This window comes from Strix uralensis, chromosome 2 (assembly GCF_047716275.1).
Source record: "Strix uralensis isolate ZFMK-TIS-50842 chromosome 2, bStrUra1, whole genome shotgun sequence".
In the NCBI taxonomy this organism is placed as follows: Eukaryota; Metazoa; Chordata; class Aves; order Strigiformes; family Strigidae; genus Strix; species Strix uralensis.
This window is the reverse complement of record NC_133973.1, coordinates 19,439,831-19,450,274: the sequence shown is the minus strand read 5'-3', so window position 1 is coordinate 19,450,274 and position 10,444 is coordinate 19,439,831.

The window sequence follows — 10,444 nt, the reverse complement described above, 5'->3', positions numbered from 1 at the left end:
AAACAATAGAAACATTTCTGTTGGCATTTGTTTGTTTTTATATGGATTCTCCTAGGCAAAATTGAAGTCACGAGGGAGGGGAGTGTCTCTGCTTATAACATGAGCAGGTACAATTCTTGCCCCGCTCCAAATTCACTCTCTTGATACAGTCCAGTTACACTCCATTTTGGGAGCTTGCTTTTTTTCACTAAGGTCAGTCTGAGCTTAGCTCTTCTTTGTGGTTTTTACCTGTGGGACTGCTGTCTTCCCACATCAGAAGCAGGCTCAAATCCTTTTCTGACCTTGATTGCAATGAGTAGGACATCCATGTGATGAGGATAAATCAGATTAAATCAGAAGCAGTAACAGTGCGTTTCTCTGGCAGGTCCCAGAGCCTCACATACTGTTACCTTCTACTACACAAGGTGCATAAGCCAACCTCAACTTTAGGCTGTTCTGAGACACAGAAATTACAGAAACACGAAGTCAGGAGGTCTCTGCCTATGCAAGACTGAAATGCTACACATAATTTACACTGAGCTGTCACCTATTATCCTGAGTTAATTTAAAATAATCTATAATCCAGGGATGAGAAGTGAGCACCATAGGATGTGGTAAATCCTTCTCATACTGCAAGACAGTGTTGTCACTACACCGAACCATGAAAGAAGAAACAGGCTGTCTCTTCAAGAGAGGTCTTCTGATTTCTTGAACACTGTGGCTAAAAGAATCTTTTTGAGGGCATTTACATTAACAGGAGTTAATTAAAGGATTAGGCTGGGGCTGGTGATCATGACCCTGTCTGACAATCCGGGCACACTCTTTATTAACGAGGGCCTTTACATGATATAAGCCAGTGCAGTCACGGCATCCCAAGGAGCAGAGATCTCAGTCCAAGGGACAATTCAGAAGTCAGTCTTCTGAGGATCTTCCCTCCCCCTGATTGGACTGGAGGAGGTGATATGAAGAGTTCTGTGTTCTCAGACAAAAATCAGGGAAAGTCAGTGAAGTCTCAGTGTGTGTTTTTCAGGTTCATTTCTAACTTGCAGTGCCAAGCAAAGAGATCAAGATGCAAAATACACGCAAAATAAAACCAACATAAAAGTTCAGTGACAACTGGCAAACCGAAACCTCTGCTTTTAACAGAGTTCCAGAAACAAACTCTGAGGGCTTGATGCACAAATAATAAAGGAGAGCAAAGCAACCTGTGTACTTATTTTATTTCCAGTCCTTTTGGCATCCTAATAGTTCAGCATCTCCTGCCTATTGCAATTTGCTGTCTTCTTCCCTCTGTTTTGTTTTCACATCGGATGACCAGCTAACTAGCTATTGAGCCAGCAGAGAAAAAAAAAAGGTCAAAAACTGCAGATGTCTCAGTGTTTGTGCCCAGGGGACATCAGATAACAAGCTGTTACAGTCTGCCTGCAAATCCACTGGTTGGCTTGTTATTCTTGAGTGTCTACGTAAGGCCTCATTGATTCTAGTTTGGCACTTTGCTCTTGACCCTGCAGTGTTTTGGGGCTATCTGCAGTACAAAAGGCTCATCAGCTCATCCAGCACTTCTGTGAGTCTTGGATAACAGTCAGGGAAGCAACTCAGATGCTAACTTCTCAGGGAAGCTGTATCTCACCCCAGACCTTCAGATAAGCCATCCGATGGGGAATTCTGTTGTCTGCTAGGACACTGCTCCATACATCTGTGCCTTTGCAAATCTTGCATCCTTGAGGATTTTCACTTTTAGAAGGTGCTCCTGTACTGGCAACACAAGGAATGTGCCTGTTGTTCACCAGGACAGTCAAAAAAACCCATCACAAGGTAAACTACAGCACAAAGTCTCCTTGCCTACTCTGTGGCCGCAGGGACTGCAAGCAAGGAAACTCATTCAGATTCAAATCATGATATATAAAAGTCTCACTAATTTAGACCCAAGAGACTTCAGAAGAGGGCAGATTTTGGCTCTCTGTGAGAAAGCGATGTCTGCATATAAAGTCACTGGAAAATGTCCAATAAGGCTACATATACTGTGTCCCTCAAAATACCCTTCTGTGACTGGGGAGTAGTTGCTATTCTTCATGAATTGCATGTCTTATAGCAGAATAAGAAGGTTTGGTAAAAACAGCATGAATAAATTCTATTAGCATTGTTTTAAAGAGGTGTCCGATCCAGGCTTTGCACAGCTGAGTGAGCAAAACTGAGCAGGTCTGCACAGGGGCTCTGGCTATTTTCTTGTATCCCCAAGGAAATCAGCATTTCTCCATTGGTGGAAGGGATGAGAGCCCATGCATTCCCCACCACTCAGACTTCCATGGGCTTTCAGACCAGCTCTTCACCCACCACCGCAATGCTGTGGAGCGGTGTCTCATGCGAGCACGATGACCCAAGAGTGAGGGGGATTGAAGAGTGGGGAAGGACTAGCGCAAAAGGAAATATCATGGCATTTCCAGAGTTTGTCACAGAGGATCAGGGCAGCTGGGTAGCCTTGGAGACAGAAATTGAAGGTGTGTTACGGGGATTTACATGCTGGTTTTGGAAGCCCTGTTTCAATTTAAGATGATTAGCAATATCTGTGAAAGCCCTCAGGAAACTGACTCCTTTACATTTTTATAAAGGCATCAGACAAGGTATGGCACCTTTCTTTTAGCAGGAATTCCCTAACCAGTGGCTGGAGAAATGTTTTGCTTTTCTCCTTGCTAAGACTAGGCAGCTGCTGTGCTCGCTAGATTATAACCCAGGCTGCATGGGAAGATTTGATTTAAGGCAAGCCTGGCTGATGACTCTCTGCATGTAAAACTTCCAAACAAGGAGGAGGGAGCAGCTGCAATTACAGTTTTCAATTGGGAAGTGAGAAAATAGAGATAATTTCCGTTTCTACAGCAATGTGAATAATTATCAAAATGAAAATGGTTCACTGGCAGCTAGAAGCCTTGCTCCTGCTACCCAGAGCAATGGGCCAGTAATGGCAGTACAGATGAAATCCCTGGATGGAGGGTTCCACTTCCAAACATTAAATCTCCTTTCCCCATTCTCACGTTCGTTTGTTTTCATTCTCACTTACTTAGAATTTACAATTTTACCCCCAGAAAACTCTGTGTTTTACAAGGTTTGCATGGGATATCTCTTCTGTGATTCCATGTTGCGTCCACTTACATCTCAGCAGCCGATCGAACAAGACTGCAAGCCATTCAGGCACTAAGCCTCTATAAAACCCTGCGTCCGTTCCTAGATTAAAAGCAACAATGTTCATTCTCAAGAACATTTGAAAATCAGCCATATGTAACAGGTGATGGGCACTCCCCATGAAGTTGCTTTCATACAGAGCTCGTTTTCTGGTGCTGTCTCAAACAGGGACTCCTAGCAAATTTCATATATCCAGAGACTGACAAAATACATGGCAAGAGCCTTCTGATGTGTTAATAAAATGCCAAGCCAACTCTGGAATCATCTTCTAGCATATGAATCTGGACTTATTTATCTGAATGGTGTCAACGCTCCTGCTGCCACCTAAAAGAAGGTGGTGTCCCACATGAGTAACACCAGCTCAGCTGAGCTACCTGACCCCTACAGAACAAGAAGTCTGGCGGTGATCAGCTGATCTAACTGAAAATCCACTGAAATCCACTTAGCTAGCAACACTGAGAATCCACAGGATCTGAATGAGAATGATCGAGCAGTCAACTTTAAAACATCAGTACAATCTGCTACTGAGCCCAGAGGCTCTCAGAAATAACGAGTGTTAAAGAAAAAAACACTCTTCAGAAAAGAAGGTCTCACTGATATCTTACATAGCAGGTAATGCCTTTTGCATTTCTTGTCGAGCTTCTGTAGCCGGTCTTCTCCAACTGCTCCCGTCAGCACATGTTGGAGCACATCTCATGCCTATTCAAACAAACAAAAGAGGATATCTCGTCTTTCACTTTCTCCTTCCTCCATACTGCAGGGAATTACTGCTTTTCTCCATTCTGCTTCTCATGTGGAGAGAGTCATTTTTAATTTTTTATTGCAGTAAAAATAATACAAAGCTTCATGAATGAAGCTGGCAAAATACAGAATAGGGCTTTACTCTTCATGCACAAAGATAAAATGGTAACATAATATTTAATCAGGGAGTGAAAGAAAGAGAAGTGAGTTCATTAACTTTTCCCTTGAGTGAAAACTCCTGTTTTCATTCTTCTTTTATTTTTATTCAAATAATTTGTGAGAGAACACCATCCGTATGCAAATGCGTATGTGTTCTCTGAATACAGCTTTCTTTTATACAGATGATCATGAACTCACTCCAATAAAGGGAAAGAGTCAGGATTTTTCCACAGAAATAATTGGCCAGGCAGCCAGCAGTAAAAGCTCTATTAACCTCCAATTATCTCTTCCACATTCCTGAGAGTTTGTATACTTCAGTGGACAGTGTTTTGCAGCACAGGACATCACAGATCCAAATTGCTTTTACCCAGGTTTTTTTCTCCTTACCCCATAGTGACAGCAGAAGAGGAAGAAGCAACTCTTGCCTTTAATTTTCCATGCAGCAAGATTCATAGTTTTGAGAGCTTTGGAGGCTCCATATTGGCTCTGTGAAGACCCATGTCTCCACTTCTGGATGCCAACAGGAGCTTTGGATTTTGTCTGGAGTGCGCTCAGAGGCAGGGCTGCCTGTGACACAGAAGGACAGGGGAAGGGCAAACGGGCTCTGATTTTGAATGATGGACAAACATCCTTCAAAAGATGACATCTGAATCGTGTCCTCATGCACCAGAGACCTGGAAATGGGAATGCGATTCATTTTACAACCAGGGGCCAACAGCAGGGGAAAGGCTCCAGGTGAGAGCCTCCAGCCGTGGTTTGGGGAGCTCTGAGCCGTGAGGCAATTGCTCACCTCTACCCCCTTAACCTGTTTAACAACCACTGGTTACTGGCTTCCTGACTCGGATCAGGCATCAGCTCTGACTCTCATTAGGCATCCTCATTATGGGGAGAAATGTTCTTGCCGAGCAGACATCCCAGCTAAAAGAAGGAGCGTGAGAAAGAACAGCGAAGTTCAGCAATAGGAGTGCCTGTTCAGAGGCACTGAGCTGGACCATGCCACTGAGCTCCACCCCGACAGCTTCCCCAGCCGGACTCTGATGGCAGCACGCTCCAGCCCTAAAGCACAGAGCACAATGACAGCACTGAAATAACTCCAGAGTTAATATGTCCTGAAGGTATGATACTTTTAGAGGAGCCTGTGTTGTGTCTCTTGCAAATGATCCCTCTTATGGGTGTTGCCTCCAGATACACCCACTTGGAAAGCAGTTTGAGCTAAAGTTTTTAAAGAGATGCAAACCCGATCATTAAAATAACCGAAACAATTCCCACACCCCCTCCATGACATAAAAAACGTACTTTGTCTCCCATCACCTGGACCTGTTATTTCTGGATTTTTCCTGCTGTTGTTTCCTTTTAGATAACCACGTTATCAGAACCCACTAATATAAGAGGAGCGGATGAAAACGAGGAGAGTCAGTCCTTTCCTTGAAGATGTTACTTCTGTCAGATTAGTATGTGAAAAACAACCAGAAACTTCTCAATGAATCTTTCTGGAATATTTCCTAAGCAGCTGCTGATTCTTTCTGAGTAATAACAGAAAAGAAATCTGAGAGGAGAAACTGCAGCTGCTGCCACAACAGAGAGTGCTTATTATGAGACATTGCGCTCTTTTGTTTTTTCACTTCGTTTGTTTGGGTTTTGTTGGGGTTTTTATTTTTGCCAGAGTGATAAATTACTATGGAAAATCCACACCAGGAAATTGATATATACCCCTACCGACAGGCAGGTTCCCATAGAACCACGGCTGATGTCAGCTATTTTGGTTAGTAACGATTTTGTCCCCTGTGGCATTTCCACTCCCTTGCTACGGGACTCAAGTTTTGCACTGGAGGCACTGAACTGGGATTTAAGCAATTTCCCACCAGTGCCTGCCTCTTTCCAGCACACGCTGGCTTGAGTTACCTCCATTTACAGTGCCACAGTGCACCATAATCATACGTATCTTCTTATCTGCCTCCATGGTTAATGTGTTTTAATACTAAACCTTTCCGAGAAAGGATCATATATGCATTGGATTTTTAGGCCCTATTATAATATAATAACTGATAACACGGAACACTGCAGTAAAATGTGATTCCCAAGGCTGCACTTAAGGCAACCTTTCAGTCCTTAATTACCCAACACAGAATCAGAGAGGAAAGAAAGAAAACCCAGGAAAAACAGAGCTCCAGGCACCTGCTCCCACAGCCCCTGAGGAGGAAATCCAAGCTGCCAGCCCAGAGTCCACCACCACACAGCGCTCCTCCTGATTGGAAAGCACAGGGGTCTTATGCTTGCCTTATACCCGGGGCCAGTAGGAACCAAGAGATTATGAAATGCGATATTCTTGGGGCAGACCTAGCCCAGCGCTACTAAGAAAGGAAATTCAGAAAAGCTCAGCTTTTTGAAAAGAATCACCAAAGCTTTTTGAGTTCCACAAAATGCTATTTTACATTTGCATTACAAAGCCGTGTGACGCGAGGAGGAGAACCAAAACAAGGGGGAATACCTCATATTGTAATACAGATGGACTTCAGGTGGCTATGGGGCATGCAACATGAAAGTGAAGAAACTTCTAGTCACCAACAAGCCTTCCTTCACTGCCAAGCATCTAAATAAAATAAAATAAATGCTACTGTTGAGCAAGTAGGTTATCTACCCTCTCCCATATTCTATGCCCTTCTCTGGAGGCTGCACACTGTTTTCTCCACCACAGTTCACTTGCTGTGCAAGTCCAGTTAGGCATTTGTCAAGTTCTTTCCAAATCTGGAAACACTGATGTGTCACAGAAATATTTATTTGTTCAGGGGTTACTGGATGGATTAATTGCAGTAGCTCCTCAAAGGACAACTTAATCTGCATTAGCAATTCACCCGCTTCTCAGTGCAGCTACCGTGCATCTGTTGGGAAGGATGGGTGGGACATTAAAAGGTTGAAATAATTTTTACTTTTCATGTCTCTTGACATGTCTTAAGCAACTTGCCTAAATGGCTGGCAAGCATTTGCCACAGTGTAGTTAAATGTATTATGAAAGTGAATCAACAGAGAACGTCAGGCTGGTTTGGAGATTTTTTAAAACTTTCTCAGGCGATCAGCTAGACCATATCCTTCTAAGCAGCTGAGTCCCTAAAATATTTGTCGATTTTAAAAAATATAGCTTTAACCAGCAACGTGACTTTGCAAACAGTCCATTGTATGTCTTGGAATCAAAACTGCTCTGTGACACAGACATGTTTCATTATTGATTCAACAAGTTTCAATTCCATATGGCTTCAGTTACAGAAAAACTAGCTGGAGCCTTTCCTTTCTTGCACAAAAGCATCGTCAGCTAAACTCCAATAACAGAAGCTTTATTTCAGGCATGTGCAAGGGGTGGAAAGAGCCTAATTGAATCTGATTTGATAGCTTTGCCAGTTTTAAAAATTAGTGTGGGTTGCCATTTCTTCTAGATGAAGGGAAAAAAAAAAAAAAAGAGGCCAGATTATGAGCTGGTGCCTGAGTTGATGACCTGGTCCCATTTTACAACTAGGAAAATAGTAGTCCTAGCAGGGTGACTCCCTAGCAATGTGACAGGATGGTGTGTGGGTAAGTGGGGAGTTATGGACCGGCATGCAACTCCTCTACAGATCAGAAGTAAATGGGAACACTGTAGCACAGGGTATTTGATAAATCCAATTTTGGCAGCCGTGGGCTCTCAGTTCTGCTGGCTCTGACACCAATGATCTTCTCATGGAGGTAAAACCATCCCTTAATAGAATCCTGTATGGGACCACAGCAATTCAGTCTTCCTCCTGCAGCTTGTGGTCCTCAGCCAGTGCCCACTCAAGTTAACAGGAATCTTTTTGTTGACTTCAAAGCATGCTGACTAAGCCCTAATTTGTCATTAGATCCTCTGAGTGTAATTAAAGCCATATTGTGTAGAAATGAAGGGTGGACACTGTTCCTTGGATGATGCATTTTTCTATCATTGCTTGGTTAGCAGGACCGATGATGATAATAATACCTGTAACAGAAACATCCATTTTGGCTGTGCTGTGAGCCTGCCAGTGGCTTCAGGTGTTGAGTGATTTAAGGAATCATAGCCTTGCCTCAGCCCCAGCTTTACAAAGATTCACAAGGAGAGAAGTTTAAACCTTCCTTGCCTTTCGCATCCCTTCACTTATTTGCACCGTCCCCTTCTTTTGACTAGATTGTCTCACTGTTGCTTGAGCCCTGGCTGTAGAGGACATTCCAAAAAGCTTGGTGCTAGAAGCCACTCTTTTGCTGAGATGTGACATCATTTTTCAGGGAGGCAATGAGGTCCTGAGGAAGGGAACTGGGACGCAGATCACTCTGAGTCAAACAGAATCTTTCTGTGGGGGAACGAGTTCCAAGGACCTCCCTGCCTACAAGCCTAGTGTCTGCAACTCTTTCCCTGATGTCTCCTATTGCTTTCAACAAGTCACCAGGCAATCACAGATCAAAATCACAAGCATAGCCCCAACTCCAGCTGGCAGTGCCTTAACTAAGACTGGCCACAGCTGATTTTCTAACCAGCGAAAAGGTATAAGAACCTCACCAACATATTACTGGGAGGGATGAGGCTGTGCCTGTGGCTCTGGCCAGCCATGAAGCATCACAGCTGTACTGCATGCAGAGCCAAGAGTGGAGACACTCATGGCCGAGTCCTGCTTTCAGGTCCTCCTCCAGTGCAGGAGAAGTACCGTGGCAGCTCCTGTCTTCTAACCAAGAGGAAGTGTCATTGTCCTGCTTTTCTCCATCAGCCTGCGGGATGGAGTGACAGCAAATCTATGTGTCCTGCCTCTTGCTGTCTCATGGTGGAGGCTGCAAGATGCTATTCCCACCCCTGGGGACTGAGAGGGCACCCATTCCCATGGAAGGACTGCCAATGGGTCCTGTGCTGCACTATGCTCATTGCAGGGATTAAATGATTAGTTATCTCACAGTGTGTATACATTCAGAGACAAGCTAAAAATGGACTGGATGTGTTTGCTGCGTCTTTTTCAGCTTTTTTACTGCCTGGGTAGAGTAAAACATGATAGGCTGTTCCAGTTGCTCAAAGTTGTATCTGTGTTTAATCAGCCCAGATGCCCAGCTGTCTGCTAAAGGAAATCCTTCTGGAAGCCACTGAGATGGGCTTTTCTTTATGAAATCTCATTACTGTGATAGGTGGTAGCAGTGTCTGTTATGCAGGTTGGCATTATATTCAGTTTCTTCCAATGCTGCCTGACTTTAACTGGCTGGGCTGACATCTTCTGTGAGAGGTCTTGCCTCAGGCTGATGGATTCCTCAGCCTTTTGTACTACATGCTATTCAAATCTGGTTACTCTGGCCCTATTAATTTCCTCTTAGGATCACCTATAACACCATTATAATGCTGAAGTGCTTACAGCAACTCCTGCATTTACTATCACCAGCTCACCACCTGATGGGAAGAGGCAGGCATTTCTGATACCCTCTCTGAGCTGCCTAGGGTCTGCCTCCCCGGGGACCAGCACGTTAGCATAGCATGCACAGGTTCAGAGCAGGACTCTCGCTGATCTCTCTCACTGCAGAGATCAGCACCCCTAGGATGTCAAGATGGGCACTGGGCAATGAGAGCACACAGAGGCTGTGAATACCTGCAAACGCCTGGTTGAAGTGATGTCCATCATATCCCCCAGGTAGACAACAGCACAGGCAGGGAGAAAGTCCAGCTCTCTGTGACTGCACTCCCATGTCGTGCCAGTGAGCCAGTGTCTTCCTTCAGCCTCCACCTCAACTACGGCATGCCTTCCAACTTCTCTGATGAAAGGAGTATAGGCCAACTGGCAATAGCTTCCTCCATCCTCATGTTTTGCTGTTCAGCCCCTCCACAGCTTCAGTCTGTACACTAAGAGAGGAAGGGCTCCAGGGACTAAAACAGCAGGCAAGTTAGATGCTCATGGAGCCCAAAATAAGATTGCACAAGGCAACCATTATTGTGGCTCTCCTCCATTGCCTTCCTGCTTGTGAAGGACTTGCTTTTGTAATCCTGAGCATTGTTCTTTTAACATCAGGGTGTGTGTGCGAAAGACATCTAACAGAAGCTGGCCATCTGTTGTAAAAACTTCTCAGTGGTAGCTCTGGGCCAGGAGACAGATACCAGTGTCCTTGGGAGGCGTGTCCCTCCTTGGGAAACCAGGGTGGTGGAAATCTCAGCTCTGCTTCCTGTGAAACTACAGCTGAGATCAGGCCCTTGGGAGAGGTGCTCATATTTTAGAGCTGCCTGGAGAGAGCCTCAGATGTGTGCCATGGCTCTCCTCAGGGTCCTGACTGTGCACTCAGAGCAACCACAGCTCTCACCTGGAGCCAGCGTGTCCTCCTGCATGGAAATCAGGCATAGAGAGGTGGGGACCATTAATCTCTGCTTACTGAGAAGCTGAGACAT